The sequence below is a fragment of the Siphateles boraxobius genome, unplaced genomic scaffold (assembly GCF_051911475.1).
Source record: "Siphateles boraxobius isolate OS27281-9 unplaced genomic scaffold, OSU_SipBor_1 41, whole genome shotgun sequence".
In the NCBI taxonomy this organism is placed as follows: domain Eukaryota; kingdom Metazoa; phylum Chordata; class Actinopteri; order Cypriniformes; family Leuciscidae; genus Siphateles; species Siphateles boraxobius.
In genome coordinates this window covers 24,092,548-24,112,957 of record NW_027509042.1, presented here as the reverse complement: position 1 = coordinate 24,112,957, position 20,410 = coordinate 24,092,548, and the positions used below count along the sequence as shown (strand labels likewise).

At 39.0% G+C, this 20,410-nt stretch overlaps 1 long non-coding RNA gene across 1 annotated transcript in view; it reads left to right on the top strand.

Annotated features, from left to right (window-relative positions):
* Nucleotides 1-20,410, top strand: part of LOC143706765 (uncharacterized) — a 613,694-nt gene that overhangs the window by 65,277 nt on the left and 528,007 nt on the right. The gene's annotated exons all lie outside the window — the stretch shown is intronic.

Here is a 20,410-nt window from a genome sequence, read left to right as displayed (position 1 = left end):
CGAGGAGCGGGAAAACTAACAGGACTGAATCAAAATCACAAAGACGGGGGGAAACAAGATCTCAAAACTGAACTAATAACAGGACTAAACCAAAATCCCAAAGACAGGGGAAACCAAGGTCACAATACAGAACTCAACACATAGAAACATGACAATAAGGACCATCTCAGTCTTTACAAGCAAAGATGGGTCATGGCTGATCACTTTGTGCCAAATATAATGGGACAAAATATTGTGACAAGATTCAGGGAATCCAGAGAAATCTCAGTACATGTAGGGCAAGGCATGAAAGCTCTGTTGAATGTGCATGACCTTTGAGCCCTCAGACGTCATTGCATGATAAACCTTCATACTACTTTGTTAAATATAGCCATGTGGAATTCTTTGGAAAACCATTGTCACTTACAAAGCCTGCTGGTGCATCAAGGAATGCCACTTGAATCTCTGTTAAGCAAGGATATATCTAGCATCTGTTCAATGCAGAGATGCTACCGAGTTCTCTGGACCCGAGCGCATCTCAGATGATCCAAAACACAGTGGAAATGTGTGCTGCGGTCAGATGAGTCCACGTTTCAGCTTGTTTTTGGGAAAAACAGACATCGAGTTCTTAGTCCCAAAGACGAAAGGGACCATTCAGATTTTTATCAGCGACAGATACAAAAGCAAACAGTCATTGTATGGGGGTACATCAGTGAAAACAGCATGGGTGACTTGCATGTGTGTGAAAGTACCATTGATGTGGAGGCATATATTGTACAGACATTTAATGGCATCAAGATCACATCTTTCCTGAGAAGAAAGACAATGCCAGGCCTCATTCAGCATGTACTACATCAATGTTTTGTAGACACTCTACACCATAGAGTGGATTTGCTTGACTGGTCTGCCTGCTGTCCAGATCTGTCACCTACTGGAAATGTATGGCCCATCATGAAAAGGATATTATGATATGATATCAGACAATGACATCCATGGACTGTTGAGCGGCTGTCTTGTATCAGGCGAATTACAATTAGTTTTGTGCAGTAAAAACATTGGAATTAGGTTCTGTGTTCTTTTGTCAGTTAAATAAACTTGAAAGAGAATAAACAAATCACAGATTCTCACATATTTTATTGCATTTTACAGAACGTCCCAACTTTTATGGATTTGGGGTTTCTTTCATTCATTTGTTTGTTGTTGTTGTTTGATTATTTGTTTTATTTATTTATTTATTTCTCATGGCAGGAAAATGGGTCTTGTATCATCACTGATACTGATTTAAGGGGAAATTATTCTATCATGCGAGAAGAAAGAGAACGTGATAGGAGAGACGCAGTTAAGCATATGGATGTATACATATACAGTTTAGAGGTCACATTAGAAAAAAATGTCACTGCATACTGCTGCAACTGATCAAAAATTGCAAAATCAAATAGAAAAAAAATTCACTGCATAATGCTGCAACTGATCAAAAGTTGCAAATTAAGATATATAAAAAATAAAATATTCCAGAGAGCGATATATGTTAACATGCATACAACTCAACATTATATTCTCTATAGGGTCCCTAAAGGCTTTTAGTGCAGTTACTTGTAGGTCACTTTTATATACTTGTCTGAATATAGCTACTTGTCTGACTGTAGAGAATGCTCTTAAGGGGATAGTTCACCCAGTAATAATAAAAAAAAACCTGTCATTATTTACTCGCATGTTTTTCCTAAAACCACATATTTCGTGGAAGACAAAAGGAGATTTTAGTCAAATGATAGCCTCAATCATCATTACCTTTTTATTATATTATATGGAAAACGATGAAAAGAAAGTGAAAAGTGACTGAGGCTGATTGACCCCTTTGAGTTTCATGAATAAAGTTGTGCAGTTTGGAAACAACATGAGAGTAAGTAAATAAAATCAGGATTTCGGGGTAAGCTGTGCTTCGAGACTAAGTAAAGTAATGCGTTGTATCCTACACACAAAACGTGCACCAAGGTTTCCATTTACTTATTTCTTTGTAAACTGTAAAAAAACATTTAAGGGAAACTTCAACTTATTCAATAGTTCAGTTTTCAAATAAAAACTACATGGCATACTTAAAATGACAAATTACTTCTCCCAAATTCATTTAGCCTAAAAGCACTCTAAATATGTTATACAAGGTCATACACTCCAGTTAGCTGAAGGATAATGCGGAGGAATAGCTCCCATACTATCCATAATGTAGGGAATTAACAAAAATAAATAAAAAATAAAATAACGACTTTATTTCAACTATTAATTTCCTTCTCTGTGGGCCTCGAGTCAGTTCACTAGTGTAATAGCGTAAGCTTCTGTTGTTATACATCACACGCATCACACACATGACCAGCGTCGGCCAATAGTGAGCCTACGTTTGACGTAGCTCTACACAATACGTTAACTGAATAGAGGGCCACAGAGAAGGAAATGAATAGTTAAAATAAAGTCGTTATTTTTGTTTGTTTTTGCGCTCAAAAAGTATTCTCGTTGCTTGATAAACTTAAGATTGAGCCACTGTAGTCACTTGGACTATTTAAACGATGTCTTTAATAATTTTTCGGGGCTGGCAAGTGTCAATCCCTTAGAAGCCTATGGAGGAGTGAACCAGCTCTCAGATTTAATCAAAAATATCTTAATTCGTGTTCCGAAAACGAACAAAGGTCTTACGGGGTTGAAACAACATGAGGGTGAGTAAATACTGACAGAATTTTCATTTTTGGGTGAACTATCCCTTTAAGGTAAAACAGACCTCCCCTCTCATTTGTTGTTAGGAACATGTATCTTCATCAGGGGGTTAGTCGTCAACCAGCAGAGAAACATGGAAATGTGCAGAATCTGGATTTTAAACTTGCCTTTCATTGAAATTTGTCTAATTAAGCCCCCAGATTAGCTACATTGATTTTTCAGCTGTTTTCTTATTCATTGGATTTTCTTTCCCTAGTTACAATTGTGGGATTGAAATTCAAGATAACCTTGTTGTTAGAAGGTCAAATTAGCAAGGCAGACATTAACTAAATTCAGCATATGGCTTGATGTGAAATTGTTTACACTGGAGACTACCAGGTATTGAAAGGAATGCCTGAACAACACGGCAATGCTAATTCAACCAAGCAGCGTAATAAATTTCTTATTAATCCTTAAATATAATTAGTTACAATTTTTTACTATTTAGCTGCTTAAACTGTCCCTAAGGGGAAGACAGGGGTTTCTAGTCAAGGTTGGGAATGTTAGAGATGAGATGAGTTTCCCTCCAGTCAGTGGTGCTTATTCGCTAGCCTTAAGACCTGTGATCGTTTCCAAGGCGACGACAGGCAGCATATAGAGAACCTGCCAAATGGAAAATGTCAATTACAACAAATATGTAGATATGGTGCAGTGAGTGTGCAGCAGGGCAGACTGAGAGAGGGGAGGGTAAAGCGGGAGCTATAGGGTGAGACAAAGGGGCTGAGTTATGCCGGCCTGGCTGACAGAGGGAATGTCTGTCATACTTCATTGTATTACAGTCTCTTCAGTAGAGAAGTGACGATCCAGGTGTGATGATTTTTCCCCTTTAAAAACCATCATCGTTCACCATCAGAAACATTCGTCCAGCTCAGCCTGTAAGATGATTTAGCCACAGAGATAAGGTCAGTCAGATGAGGAAAGCAAGACTAGGGACGATATTGGAAGACAGGTTAATAAAAGGAAGAAAATAAAGGGAAGGTTTTGATGTGAATTGAAGGGGAAGAAAGTTAAGAGGAGGATATAAGAGGGTATTCTAGTACAATCACAATCATATAGCTGTCTTTCATATGGACTGGACCAAGGAAAAGTATTTATGGTTTTTGAAAAGATTAGTAAGAAGATTAGTAACTGAACAAGCATCATGATGTCTTTTATAAATTTCTGAAAACTTCTGCAAATTCTGCAAATTAATTTTGATAAATATACAAACAAATAAAACAAGAAGAGAACAGAAATAAAAAGAAAAAGCACAAAAGAGGCTTTTTTAAAGGAAAGCTAAACAAAAAGTGTAAGAATGTTCAAAACATTAAAAAAGAGAGGCAGTTGAGGACTTGTTGCATTAAATATTAAAGGAGAAGAACGATTAGAGCAGTGTCAGCAACCAGAAGAATACAGTACAAAGGTAACTTCCATATAGGTTATTTATTTGCAGGTAAGTGCAGAAAACAAATGATGCAAGCAGATGAGTGACTGAGTTCATTAAATAGCAGCAAACACGTAGCTATTAATAATGGATACTGATGGCTTACTGAGTGCAAGTGGGAACCAGGAGGGATGCTGGGAAATCTAGTTCTGTGGTGACTGGGCTGGTGACTGAGGATTGTGATTGGAGATTGTGACAGTACTCCCCCCTCCTGGAAGGTGCAACCTTGCGCAAAAATAAGTCCAACTAGGGAGGAAAAATCCAGGACAGGATGAGCAATGGTAGAATCCAGAGCAAAAGTGCTGGGCGGAGTTGAAGACTCCCAAGGTGAAGCTGGCAGAACAATAGATCCTCACAGTGGAGCTGAAGACCTCCAAGGCAGACCCGAAGACCACCACATTCGAGCAGATCTAAACCCAGGCAGATCGGTTGGCTAGAGACCATTAGCTGGCTCAAAGTCTGGAAGGGCTGTTGGATTGAGATTGTCTGGAAGGGAAGCTAGCTTGAGAACGTCTGGATGGGCGACAGGCTTGAGAACATCTGGATGGGTGACAGGTTTGAGAACAACTGGAGTGCCGGCTGTAAGTCAGGTGTCTGGAGTGCTGGCTGGCTTGCTGATTCCTGAAGGGCTGATTTCGACAGACCTAATGAAACAAAGACAAACTGATAGTTCAAGGGCGACCTTCAAGGCTGCGCCGAGGGAACCTTGATCGGCCTCTGTGGCGAGGAGACTTTGATCGGCCTCAGTGGCCGCGACGAGGGAACTTTGATCAACCTCTGTGGCCACGACGGAGTAGACAGGAGGTTCGGGGACAACCTCAATGGCTACATTAGGGCAAACTGGATACTGAGGACGACCTTCTTTGTCGCATCAGGGCAAACAGGAAACTCGGGAACAACCTCCGTGGTCACATCAAGACAGACAGGAAAATCTGGGATGAACTTTTTAGTCACATCTTGGCACACAGGAAATTCGCAGGAAACTCTGGGACGACCTCTGTGGTCGCTTCAGGGCATAGAGGAAGTTCATTGATAAATACAGCCACTTCGATAAGAGTTGGTCAGCAGTGTTCGGCCCAAACACACATGATGGCCACTGCCGTAACTGGGAGAGCAATCAGCAGTAGAAGGCGAGGCAAACTCCTAATGAATCGCTGAGATTTGAGTAGACTCCTGGCTGAGTTCAGGGATCTCAGCAGGCTTCTGACTGACTTCAGGGGAAGGGGCGGACTCTTGTCTGAACTCTGGAGCAGACTCTTGGTCAAGGGGGCTAATGGCGCTTTTCCACTGCATGGTACGGTACGGTTCGGTACGGTTCGACTTGGCGCGGAACGGTTCGGCTCGCTTCGCTTTTCCACTGCGTGGTACGACTCGACTCGGTACGGCACGGTTCTGTTCGCTTTAGCTCGGTTGCTTTTCCACCGCAGTTAGTACCCCTTCAAAGTGGGTGGGACTGATCGTTATTTGCGCCGCCTCTATTGCCATGACATCATCGTAAACGCGCCAAATTTCAAACGCAAAACACAGGAACAATGGAGCCTATCGAGGGGATGGTGTTCCTGATTCTCGGCATGTGGATGTTTTTAACTGCAAGACGGAGAAATGTGTTTAAAATGAGGCTGATGGCAAGAAAAAAAAATACTGCTAAAAAAAACAAAAGAGTCTGGGAACTCTTACAACGAAGCGCAGATGACGACATCACTCAGTTTGCCCGACGGCGCACTAGGGTAAGCTAATCTTGTTTGGGGTCTCAATCGCTATATCGTCACAAAGCATATAATGAATTTAGCTGGCAATATTATGTATTAAGAAGTGTAATCTGTGTATTTCAGATTATCATATTTCGCAAAGTCGCCGCCACAGACCATCTGTTTGGACGTTTAACAGAGCTTCTGAGTGGTGGGATGTGATTGTTCCTGGTTTTACAAACACGCAGTGGTTGGAGAACTTTAGAATGTCGGAAGAAACGTTTATCCATTTGTGCAACAAACTGCGTCCTGCGATGGAGCGACGGGACACAAACTTCCGCGTGTGTGTACCTCTAAAGAAGAGAGTAGCCATTGCACTGTGGAAGCTTGCAACCGGCTCTGAGTACAGAAGTGTTGGACATCTTTTTGGAGCAAGCAATTCAACTGCGTGTCGGTGTGTTCAGGAGTTCTGTGCTGCAGCAGAGACGTTGTTGGTACCTGAACAAATTCGTTTTCCAGATCAGGAGAGGTTTAAAGAAATGGCTGCCTACGTTGAGAACAGATGGGGACTCCCACAGTGTATTGGTGCTATTGATGGATCACACATACCCATAATAGCACCACAACACTATCACTGTGACTATTTCAACCGTAAAGGCTGGCACTCCATCATCCTTCAAGGTGTTGTGGATGGGAAGGGACTTTTCTGGAATGTTTTCACAGGACTGCCTGGAAGCCTGCATGATGCTCGGGTTTTGAGACTGTCCACGCTGTGGGAGGTGGCAAGCCGTGGAAACCACATACCAGCTAGCACCAAAAACATTGATGGGGTGAATGTTGGCTACTACATCCTTGGAGACTCTGCCTATCCCTTGCTGAACTGGCTCTTAAAACCATTCATTGACACTGGATGGCTGACAGCGGAACAGCGGGTCTACAACGCGAAAATATCCAGAGCATGTGTAGTGGTTGAAAATGCTTTTGGAAGATTAAAAGGAAGATGGCGTTGTCTTATGAAAAGAAATGACTGTTCGGTCGACCTTGTGAAATCTATGGTGCTGACATGCTGTGCTCTACATAACCTTTGTGAGAGTCATGGAGAGGCCTATGAGAGTGCATGGGATCCACCTTTAGCAGCAAAACCTGTGCTGGCACTGCCACAGCCTGTAGAGGAGGAGGGCAGGGATGTCCGTGAGGCTCTGATGCGTTACTTGAACAGTTGACTATGTCTGTTCTGTAAAGTGTGTGGTCAATAAACTTTTGTGCAGTATTTGAAAATGTTTCCCTTGCATATTTCTTAACCCCTTTCACGGAAAAGATCACAGATTATTTTAGTAAAACATTTCACCACTCGTTAAAACATCACACTCTTACTTGATCTGGAAAAACTTTCCCTCATTATAAAGATTTAAGACTCCAGCTTTGATATTTGACCACTTTTATGATAAATCTGCTTTGCAGTGACATTAAATTCTTAATTTATTCCAGGAGTGCGAAATTATTAATTTGTAACATTTGATATTTTGAATAGGAATCATCACTCATAATGCAGTCAATCATGTTTTCTCAGGTTTATTTGTGTTCACTTACATGCAATATACAGCATCTGGAGAAATAATTATCACATGTTTTTTAAATATTTTATCATACAGAATAATATTTCTATTAATTTTATGTCATAACACTATTTTAAACCTTGACCGGAATCTGATACAAATACTCGATGGTGGTTTAAAGTGAGTTTTAAGTAAAAGTGTATTATTAATATTTTATATTGTGTAAATGTAGCTTGCTGATACCTGTTGCTTTAATCCACCTGCTGGAAAAGCTATTCTATTACATAATTCAATTTGTTAAAAGAATTCACGTAAGGTCCCAAAAATATGTATAAGGTCCCAAAAATATTTATATATTTTGTTTTTAAACAAGACTTAAAATAATAGGTGGATTTTGCATGTATAGTAGGATGACATGGGTGTCGATGGCTAAGCATAATGCTAGAATAAAGGCTATAATGGCTGAATTCAAACAAAAGAATAAGGATAAAAGAATAATGAGGATTAAGTCTCATACCGGCAGAGGTGTGAAAGGTATGTCTATTGACTACAATAAAGCATGAATGGGACAGTTCTCCTCACCCGACATTAGTCAATAGACTGTAAAGGTGTCTACAGGGCAATAAAATATTTGATAAGAATCTAATCAGCCTTCTCTTAAAAAAAACTCCCCATATATACTCCACAGCATGGATATTTTTAAGAAATCTTCAGATTTAATATGGAGCAGGAACCCAGGTTCCTGCTCCATGCTTCCTTGAGCTTATATGTCTTAATATTAATAACAGTCTGATTAATTCTGAGTCTTGAACTGTAAAGTCTTACTTCTAGACTGGGCTTTCTTAATATATGTTGGTTATGTCTCCATTCAGAATAGATTATATTCAAGTGGGGCATACATGACACCCAGAATAAAAAGGTTGCTGCTCATAAGTCACAGCAACCCCTTTTTATTTTGGGTGTCATGTATGCCCCACTTGAATATAGTCTATTTTGAATTTCAAAGGTATAATTAGCTATATTACATGCTAATGAAATATTAAAGCATTAAAAAGGAAAGTACACGTTTAACAAGTAAATTTTATTGAAGAAAAATGTAAACAGATCAAACTTCAAACAAAGTGCAAATATATTTACTGAAAAAATAAAATATATAAAGACATATATAAACAAATATTTAAAAGTAAAAAATGTACACCAAGCGAACTTGACATTTTGTGCAAATGTATGTAGTGCAAAAAAATAAATATATATATAAAATATAAAGACGACATATATAAACACAAATTTAAAAGAAAAAAAATGTACACTAAGCAAACTTTAAACGTCGTGCGCAAACGTATTATACAAAAAATTCAGAGAAAACAAGTTAAAAAATAACTATTTCTATGAATTATGGACTAGAGAGGTTTTAGTCGGGCAGAGAGGTCTGTTGTTGCCGGCCACTCATCGCCTGTACAAGCATCCCCATGACGTTGAGGAAGGCTTGATTGAATGCAGCCGTTTGTGCATTTTCCTCCGTCCTTAAGGCCGCTTCCTGCTCCCTCGCTTGCCGGGCCTCATCGATTGCCATCTGCAAATGGAGCTCCCTCTGTGCCCGGTTCAGTTCCTGCTGTTGAATATCAGCCACCTGCATCTCTCTTAAAACAGCTAGATGCTCCTGATGGTGCATGCTCCTTTTCCTCTTGCCTAGATACAAAGGAAGAACAGTTATAATTGTGTTTTTTTTCTAAAGGTAAAACAAAAACAAAAGGAGAGTAAAAATAAAGCTAACAGAATTACATATAAATTAATTTATGAAATAACTGTTCATTAACAACCCTTACATGATCTACAGTGTGAACTAATCACAAAGTTACAGTAGCTAGCAATAATGTATTTATGGTGAGCAACAGGATTTCATGATATATCCAATTTTATTGCAGGCATTCAAATCGACATAAGAAATTAGGATTAGGTAAGCTTAGTCTAGATATATGATTTGTAACAGAAAGTGTTTTAGTCGTATTTCATACCTGGTACAACACGCTCTGGTGTCCTGCTGGTGCTGGAGGTTGCTGGTGTAGGCGGTCGTGCTGGTGGTGAAGCTGCTATCACCATTTGGGACGTTGAGGCATCACTGCATGGAGAAAGTGCTAACGAGTCAATCGTAGACAATGCATCTGAAACAAAAAGATACACAAATTATTGCAACACAAATCAAACTAGCAACAATAAGAAGTCCAGAACATTTAAATAATTAAATAGTCATAGATGTATAAAAAATCAAAATAAAGCTTTACAGTAGATGGTCAATAAAGTGAAGCTTTCAAACTTAATATATTGTTAACTTAACACAACGTACCATCATTGAATGTGTTGTCTAACAACGAGGTGGCCGAGTCCAGGGCACCCTCTCTCCCATTGCTCGCAGGTCGTCTTCCGTAGATAGCGTCCATTTGGTCGAACCACTTCCACGTTCTCCTGTTCGCACCACTCCGGCCGTTGTGATCCTTTATGGTTCTATGGTCACTCTTAAGTTTTTTTTTAATTTGTCCCTACACTGTTTGTAGGTCCGGTAATAGCCGTGTGCGGCTAACAGCTGAGCTACTTCTTGGAACACTTTTTCATTCCGTTTTGCCCCATCCAGCTCTCGCTGGATCCGCTCCTCTGCAACCAACGAGAGGAACGTCTGCACCTCGTCCACTGACCACGATTCAGCCATTTCTTTTTTAAAGTTTTGATCTCTTTTTTTCAAGAAAGTAAAAAACAGATGCTAACGCGTTGGCTGTTGTCTACTGGTTATTTAAATCTAGCGGGTTTAGTGTCTCATCTCGCAAATCCAATGACGCTGGTAGTGACGATTCTATCTGACCAATCAGTGATCTGCAGTGTTTTTACGTCACATTTTAGTACCGGTACGGTACGCTTGGAACCTCAACAGACCAGGTACCATTTAAAGCGAGCCGAAGCGAGCCGTACCGTACCGTACCATGCCGTGGAAAAGCACCACAAGTGAGCCGTACCGAACCGAACCGTACCGTACCATGCAGTGGAAAAGCGCCAAAGCGTACCGTACCGAACCGTACCGTACCGTACCATGCAGTGGAAAAGCGCCATAAGGGGCTGGAACCGACACTGGAGCGGGTTCAGGGCTAGAGCAGACACTGGAGTGGGCTCAGGGACTTCTCTCATTGGAACGGACTTGGGAATTTCTCTCACTAGAACGGAATTCTGGAATTGCTTCCTCTACTGTATATGAGGACCAACCCACTGAGCCACTGTGCTGCCCTGTTTACATGTGTTGACACAGAGTAGCCTATACAAGTGTCTAAGGGCATTAAATATTTAAATTACAAAAATAACAGATAATACTTTACTTTAAGATTCACATTTTACTGTAGTAGTACACTACATTTTTTAAGAGTCTCATGGAAGTACACAGTCCAGAACATGGAATCATAAAGAGCAAAGATTACATTTTCTAAAGCAAAAACACATCCTCACTACAAGGACAAATAGAACACAAACTCAAACATACAACTAGCACACAAGTCAAATCTAACAAGAAATGTGGAAAACAACACATTAGAAAAAGAAAACACAACAAAATTCTGTTTTGTGTATATGAATTGTTTCATATGGAGTTTCAAACATTGCCATTTTACAGTGATGCTTCAGGCTGAAGAGAGACCTTAGAGTGTAACGGTTGTCTGCAGACGCTGGATATATGATTTAGATTTGGCGTGGAATGGACTGCATGAGCAGAGTTGTGAGTAATAGAAAGTCAATGAGATAATTTAGTTCTAAATCAGATGAAATGCTGCTCCTGAAGGGGAAGTTCAAAGTCCTGATTGATTAGTGTAATGCATTAGGTTCAATCCCAGCTAACAAGGAACCCAGCAAACAGAACGTTCCCATATGGTTCCCATATGGTTTTTGTTTTTTTGGGGAACCAAATAAGAACGTTATCTGTGTTTTTTTATATATAACCTAAAGAGAACGTTCCCTGCAGATTATTATTGTATAAACTAAAGAGAACTTTCCCAGAACGTTCCCTGCAGGATAGTTTTAGGTTTTATTCTATAAACTAAAGAGAACCTTCCCAGAATTTTCCCTGAAGGTTAGTTTTAGGTTTTATTTTTATAACCTAAAGAGAATGTTCCCATTACGTTCACTATCTTTCTTTAAAAGTTATGTAAATGTTAGGACAAAACGTTCTTAAAAATATTTAAAAAACATTCAGAAATAAAGTTTTCATAACATTTAAAAAAAGATAGAATAGAACCTTCCCATAATGTTCACTAACGTTCTTTAAAAGTTATGTAAATGTTAGGACAAAACGTTCTTAAAACATTTTAAAAACTGGATATTTTGAATGTTAAAAAACATTCAGAAATAAAAAACTCATAACATTTCCAAAATTATAGAATGTAATGTTCCTCTAACGTTCACATAAACCAAGGGAAAAAAAGTTCTGAAAAAAAACATTCAGAAATAACGTTTTCATCACTTAATGGGAATGTTAGCAAAACATTCTAAGAACATATTTTTGTCTAACGACTACCCATCAGTTTGGTAGTTGGTTGAATGGGCGACCAGCAGTATGAATGCGGTCTAAACGACTGCCCATCAGTTTGGTAGTTGCTTGAATGGCCAGCCATATAAAAACTATAAAGAACTATTTACTTGACATGCGGTGCTAATTATCTTTCCATTCTTTCCCATTGACACAGAAACAATTCAGAGAATGTCTCGTTGAGGAACTTACTGTGTTGGTGCGTGCTGATGTTCCTTCATCTCCTCCATCCCATAAAGATGAGACTCGCCACTTACCAGGGACCTTTGCTTCAGCAGCACCAAAGGAAGGCGTGAGTGCAGGATTTGTTCCCGAAAAACCCATTTTTTGCAAGACTTGTTCAACGGCATTGTGCTTTCAGCCAAAGCGGGACTGCTTCACTGTTTGGCATGACAAGCACTGACTAAACTAAGCATTTTGCCGGAGACAACAGCATTGTTGGACATTTTTTACCTTTGTATGTTTTTATACAGTATTTATATCACTTGTTGTATTTTCTTTTTTTTTTACATTTTTTTATATTTCATAAAATTTTATTTATATTTTTATTTTTCTGGTGTGCAAATAAATCACTTATATATAAAGTCTTATGGTTGTGTGTATTATTTTATAATTGAAAAAGCATGGTGCAGTGTAAACGATGACAAAAAAGTGCCCTTCATAACATTTGGTCATTAGGTTGCTTTTTGGGGTATCCAAGTAGGTTTCTTGGTACCTGGACATAGTCTTGGAAAAAAATATGGTAGGAATCTCATTTTTCATAATACCTTCCTTAAATGTGAAATATAAACTGATGAGACTTGTGGCTTTCAATCAATTACCTAACCGGATTCCTCTAGGTTTGTTTTCATTTATTTTTACATGAGATGATAAAATGTTACTTGCAGTACAATTAATCTTCAAGGCACTTCAAATTCTATAATTTTTTGTCTGTGTAAGTTTTTTCAACTTTAACATATGGGTAATAAACTATACAGTGTCTTATTTTTAAAGATGTCTAAATTGTGAATGTAGTGCAAATTGTTCAGCAACTGCAATTAATTTAGTTTGGGGATGTGATTTCGTGGGATGTGCCTCAGGCAGGGGGAGGGAGAAAGGGAACTGACATAGTCTTGGAAAAAAGCTTGCAGGATCCCCATTTATCATTGTATCTTCCTCAAATTTGAAATATAAACTGATGAGACTTGTGGCTTTGAATCCTTTACTTACTTGGATTCCTCCAGGTCTATTTTTATATATTTGTCAAATATATACATTATTTGTAGCGCACATTCTTTTTGAGGCACTTCAACTTTTATAACTTTTTATCTGTTTGAGCATTTTCAGCGCTGATTGATTGTTAGTAAAGTCCCAAGTGTCTTCTTTCCAAAGAGACCTCAATTGTGTCTGTGGTGCACCGTTCTCAGGAGCTGTATTTATTTTAATTCAGGTTGGTCATTTTCAGCTGTGAGCCCCCTAGAAGGGGAGCAGGTAAAGATGTTCCAAGAACGTTGTTCTAAGAACATTTTCACTCAACATTACGAGTATGTATTTTAACTATGCAAACATTATAAGCCTGTTCGGTTTATTTTTTTTATAATAACTGCACACTATTTATCATTAGTTAAGCATTAGTAAACAGTTAGTTCATAATTTATAAAGCAGTAATATACATTACTAAGCAGTTTATAAACAGCTATAAATGCTTTATTCTTGATTTAGAAGCATATCTATAATGTGTTTAATAATTGTATTGTCATACTTTTATTAATTTTTCATATTTTATTAATGATCAGTTTATCATTTCTAAATGAAATATAGCATTAGTTACAAACCAGTTATTTAGGAGTTGTCAGTGATTCATAAGATCACTTAACAAGTAATTATAAAGCATTTAGTAGTGGCCAATTAACTATTTTTGTAAGCTCATCTAAAGTGAGGACTATTTATGCCTTGTAAAGCATTAACAAAGGAGATGTAAAGGCTCATTTATCAACTAAACAGAAAAAGGAAACAAACACAACACAGTGATACAGAACATATAAACATTATTAACTGAGCCTTTAAATCTCATTTGTAAATGCTTTACAAGGCATAAATAGTCAACAATAGATAACTGAACACTAAATGCTTTATAACTATCTGAATTAACCATGAATTTCAGTAGAAATACATTAACACACTAAGTAACTATTACTATACACTCACCTAAAGGATTATTAGGAACACCTGTTCAATTTCTCATTAATGCAATTATCTAATCAACCAACCCCATGGCAGTTGCTGCAATGCATTTAGGGGTGTGGTCCTGGTCAAGACAATCTCCTGAACTCCAAACTGAATGTCAGAATGGAAAAGAAGGTGATTTAAGCAATTATGAGCGTGGCATGGTTGTTTGTGCCTGACGGGCCGGTCTGAGTATTTCACAATCTGCTCAGTTACTGTGATTTTCACGCACAACCATTTCTAGGGTTTACAAAGAATGGTGTGAAAAGGGAAAAACACCCAGTATGCGGCAGTTCTGTGGGCGAAAATGCCTTGTTGATGCTATAGGTCAGAGGAGAATGGGCCAACGGATTCAAGCTAATAGAAGAGCAATTTTGACTGAAATAACCACTGGTTACAACCGAGGTATGCAGCAAACCATTTGTGAAGCCACAACACGCACAACCTTGAGGCGGATGGGCTACAACAGCAGAGGACCCCACCGGGTACCACTCATCTCCACTACAAATAGGAAAAAGAGACTACAATTTGCAAGAGCTCACCAAAATTGGACAGTTGAAGACTGGAAAAATGTTGCCTGGTCTGATGAGTCTTGATTTCTGTTGAGACAGAAATTTCAAATTGGTTTCTTGAACATGACAATGAGTTCACTGTACTAAAATGGCCCCCACAGTCACCAGATCTCAACCCAATAGAGCATATTTTGGGATGTGGTGGAACGGGAGCTTCGTGCCCTGGATGTGTATCCCACAAATCTCCATCAACTGCAAGATGCTATCCTATCAATATGGGCCAACATTTCTAAAGAATGCTTTCAGCACCTTGTTGAATCAATGCCACGTAGAATTAAGGCAGTTCTGAAGGCGAAAGGGGGTCAAACACAGTATTAGTATGGTGTTCCTAATAATCCTTTAGGTGAGTGTATGTCTGAATAATATGATGTATGAATGTACATTTAAATAGTTTATTAATCATTTACTCACACTTTCTAAGTAATCTTATGAACTCCTAAGTAACTGGTTTGTAAATGATACAATACTTAATTTAGAAATGATAACTTGATCATTAATAAAGTATGAAAATACAACAATAATAATAATTATTATTAAAATATTATAGATATGCTTTTAAAACAAGAATAAAGCATTTACAGCTGCATTTATAAACTGCTTGTTAATGTCAATTAATGCTTTGTATGATTTAACTGAAAATGAATTAACTGTTTACTTATGCTTAACTAATTATTAATAGCATGCAGTTATTATAAAGTGTTACCGACTGTTATAGAAACATTATTTTAGGAACATTTTTCACTAACTTTTTTTCAACTTTTACATAACGTTATGGGAACATTCCCTGTTAGCTGGGTAGAGCGCGTGGCAAAATCAGGAATTGTTTAAGTGACATTAATCTGCTGGCAGAATTCATACTCAGGGAACTCATATTTATTTTGCACAAAGTTTTTTGTATCTAAATCACGAACACATAACTTTAATCTAAACAAACACATACACACAAGGCACGTATACATAGAAAATGGAAAAGTGAAAGTGGATTACCGGAAAGAGGAACAATAGATGAAGCTATGGAGTCATAAAAGAGTCATTTAACCCTTGTTAACAAAGGGGTTCACACTTTAGTATATCGTTCGATACTTGCATTTGCCTTAGCTGTTGAAGAGCGTCCGGATAAACAGTCTCAGGAGAAAGTCTTGATGGTTCGGTCTGATGGTGCTGAAGTTGCAATTGATTTCTTCCGCGTTGAATGAAACAACGATTTTTAACTTGTAGTATTAGTCTGAGTTATGGGCGAGGAAGGTACAATTCATATGGCCTGATATTTCTCACGCAAACAGAAGAAGTAAAAGCGCGAGGAGAAAACTTGTGTTGGCTTTAAAGTTCCACAGGGGTCACACCTTTTGAGTTTTGGCTTGAACAATGAGAAAGATACAATTCTCAAGTGGGAAAGTTCCTTTGTTTGGAAGCTGACTCATTTTCATGTTTTGAGTCAGCTGGCAGTTTGTCTTCATTTATACTCTGATTAATATAACAAACACACTGCATTCTATGAGAAGAAGATGTCCACCAAAGTGTGAGTCATTGAACGAGTATTATTTTGATAGGAGACACCACACAAATGGGGCTACATTAACAAGTAGTTCTATCGTCAGGCATGCATAACACTATACCATATAAAAAGACAATATACAAACAGTAATAATACACAAAATGTAATAGGGAAATGCATGTTCATTCATTAGACCGATTTGTCAACGAATTAGTGGAGAGAATTCCTTTTCTATGGGACTACAGGTCTATCTCCCAACTGAGTGTCTTTGAAGTGTATGAGGGGAGCGACTGTTATCAGGGGACTCTAACTGTTGTTTGTGCATATGCACCAAACAGCAGTTCAGAGTATTCGACCTTCTTGGAGACCCTAAATGGAGTTCTGTATGGGGCTCCATTGGGGGACTCCATAGTTCTATAGTTGAAGTTCTCCATAGGAGACTTCAACGGATTGAAGAGGAACAATGTGGTTTTCATCTTGGCAGTGGAATGACGGACCAGCTCTTTACTCTCACAAGGATCCTGGAGTGGGCTTGGGAGTATGCCCCTCCAGTCTACATGTGTTTTGTAGATCTGGAGAAGGCGTATGACCGGGTCCCCCAGGAGATACTGTGGGAGGTGCTGCGGGAGTATGGGCTGAGGGGATCCCATCCCTATCCAATCCCTGTACATCCAAAGCGAGAGCTGTGTCCGAGTACTCGGCAGTAAGTCGGACTCTTTCCAGGTGAGGGTTGGCCTTTGCCAGGGCTGCGCTTTGTCACCAATCCTGTTTGTGATATTCATGGACAGGATGTAAAGGCGTAGTCGTGGTGAGGAGGGGTTGTGGTTTGGTGGGCTTAGGATCTCGTCACTGCTTTTTGCGGATGATGTGGTCCTGATGGCATCATCGTCCATGACCTTCAGCTCTCACTGGATCGGTTCACAGCAGAGTGTGAAGCGGTTGGCATGAGGATTAGCACCTCTAAATCTGAGGCCATGGTTCTGTGGTGAAGATTTTAAACTGAATATTAAATGAACAATGTTTTTAACATCTAACCATAAAGATATGAATTATACTAACATCTCGTGATAAGTTCTAACACTTCCTTTGGTCCTATGTCTGAAGATGACTAAAACTTCCATTCCTGATTCTAACAATAAATCTAAATTGAACTTACTTCCTTTTTCTTCTAGGATGTAGGCATCAGACAAACTCTAACCTCCTAAACATTTGACTTAATATAACTTTGGTAAATGGAACTTTGAATTTGGACTAACCGTTATATTGTGAAATGATTAATTAAAATATTAACCCCTCACAATGTTTTTGATAATACAGGATATTTTGCTGATGTTACTAAGAAAAGGGTAATGAAAGGGGGGGACTTACTTTGACAATGTAACCAATCGTCATGATGGAGAGCGTGATATGTTAGTCATGATGATTTTGTTTTGAGATTCCTGGGTTTGAAAGCATGTGATAATGTATCATGTCATATTATAAAAACTGTTGTATTCGTGTTGACTGGTGGGATTCTCAATGGGATTTGTCAGAGATCCACTGGCCTTGCTTCTTCTAGGGAGATTCTATGAGTTCTCTACTCGAGAACTCTCCTGGCCGTGATTAAAGCATTTAAAGGACATTTGCTGGAGCCTGTCTGTTATTTTCTGTTGCCAAAAGGTTAGACTAGGGACCCAAGTAAGTAAGTTAGAGTTTAGGGAACTCGGCCAGTTGTCGACGGAAGACGCAGGAGCCAGAGTATAAAGGTTATTGGGTGTCGATTGTAGACGCCCCAGATATTAAGTGTCGATTTGGAGACGCATTGGGTGAAGACTGGCCACCCCCAAAAAAAGAAGACTAAAGACCTTATTACCAATTAAAAGTGATAGTTTTCAATTAAAATAATTGGGTTCCAGGTACGCAGTTAGGTTTAGGGAAAAATCCACAACAGTTCTCAGCAGGAAATCGGTGGAGTGCCAACTTCAGGTAGGGAATGACTCCTTACCCAAGTGAAGGAGTTCAAGTACCTTGGGGTATTTTTCACGAGTGAGGGGAGACTGGAGCAGGAGATTGGCTGGAGAATCAGAGCAGCGGGGGCGGTATTGCATTCGCTTTACCGCACCGTTGTGACGAAAAGAGTCACACTCGATCTACAGGTCAATTTTTGTTCCTACCCTCACCTATGGTCATGAAGGCTGGGTCATGACCAAAAGAACGAAATCGCGGGTACAAGTGGCCAAAATGGGATTCCTCAGGCGGATGGCTGGTGTCTGCCTTAGAGATAGGGTGAGAAGTTCATCTATCCGTGGGGAGCTCAGAGTAGAGCCACTGCTCCTTTACGTCTAAAGGAGCCAGTTGAGGTGGTTTGGGCATCTGGTAAGGATGCCTCCTGGACGTCTCCCTAGGGAGGTGTTCCAGGTACGTCCAGCTGGGAGGAGGCCTCCTGTAAGACACAGGACTAGGTGGAGAGATTATATATCCACTCTGGCCTGGGAACGCCTCGGGATCCCCCACTCAGAGCTGGTTAATGTGGCTCGGGAAAAAGAAGTTTGGAGTCCCCTGCTGCCTCGCGACCCGACCCCGGATAAGTGGATGAAAATGGATGTAGGAATTTGTAAGGGGTATACAGTTAAAGACCCAGAACCAGATATGAAGAATGAAGACCCAGAGTCAGAATTATAAAAAAATAAAGAAAATATTTACTGAAGATAGTTTGCAGTTTCATCAGCAGAAGTCAGCTTCAATACTCGCACAGGAGTTCGTAGGCCGCCCCGCTTACAGTTACAAAGATCACAGCAGTTATACAATTTCCAAGGTCTAAGCTACGTCATTGCTTACAGGATGAATGATTCTCATTGGCTATGAACTAGATAAACACAGTAATTTTCCACACATATACAGATAGACTGAAGCATATCTCCATCGATTATGCAGCTGAAGTTAGGCACGTCATGACCTTCCAGGTCGCAGATTTGGGTTGCTGGGCGCCAGCATGTCCAGAACAACAACTCAGTCAATCTCCAATAATGCCAGTGGTTCCTTAACCTGTAACCAAGAAGACTAACACACACCGACACACAGCTTTTCCAAGGTTGGATTTGGCCAGGCTCTCACTATAAACAGGAGAGTCCTCTCAAAACATCAAGATAATGCGTTCTTTCTCTCAAGGATAGCTAAACTTTAGTCTAACTGGAAAGAAAGGCTTTAACAAAGAAATGGCCCCTTAAACTATTGGCTTCAATGACCCCTATATGTTTTAACACATTGAAGACCTTTCTCAAACACAAAACAAGTCCCTATTTCATTTCTGGAAGCTGGGTTAAATAAGCAAGCACTGTATTCAGATATCAAATACAGACATTAAAGAATACATGAAAAGAACATTTCAGTAATCACACTGGTAACTTATATAAATAAAGTAAAATCTCCAGAGAAGTCATTCAACTCATTTGATATTTAGAAGGAAAAATATTGATTAATACCTTAATTATAATCAATCATTACATATACATTGAAGCAGCAGTGGATTCCAATCCACCCCCTTCAAATTCTTCCCCACATGGATATCACCTCAGATTCATTCAAGTTCGTGAATTTGAACATGCGAATTCACCGCATTGATCATAAGCTGCCTGATTTGGAAGTGACCTGAGTTAGCATTGCTTATTGCATCGCTGCATTATTGACATGGACTCACCGAAGTTAATTAATGTGACTGACTCAAGAACAATTTCAGATAAGATCTCTATTGAAAACATGCTTGCTCTAAACGCTATGGAAGTAAAATGCCAAATGTTTTTGAAACAAAAAAGCTTGTTGAATTGCACTACTTGAAAAAATATGCATTGCATTAACCGTCCTTGCATTTTAATGCATTGTATTTTTAGGGCTTGCATTTTTATGGGCTGAAATTCACCATGGTTGTATAGGTAACACTTTACAATACGGGTGCACTAATATGCATTAATTCATGCTTAACTAATACACAGATAATCGTGAGTTAATGTATGACTCATGAATAACTAAACCATTAATTAATGATTACTGCATCAGCAACTAATAAAGAGTCTATATGATTAATATATTAAGTAATATATTAATTGTTATTAATTAAATCGGTCATAATGTATTAATTCCTTCATAAAATATTTTATTAACTAATAGTGTAAATTAATGCGTTAATTACCACAGTGGGTTGAAGTCATGTACTTCA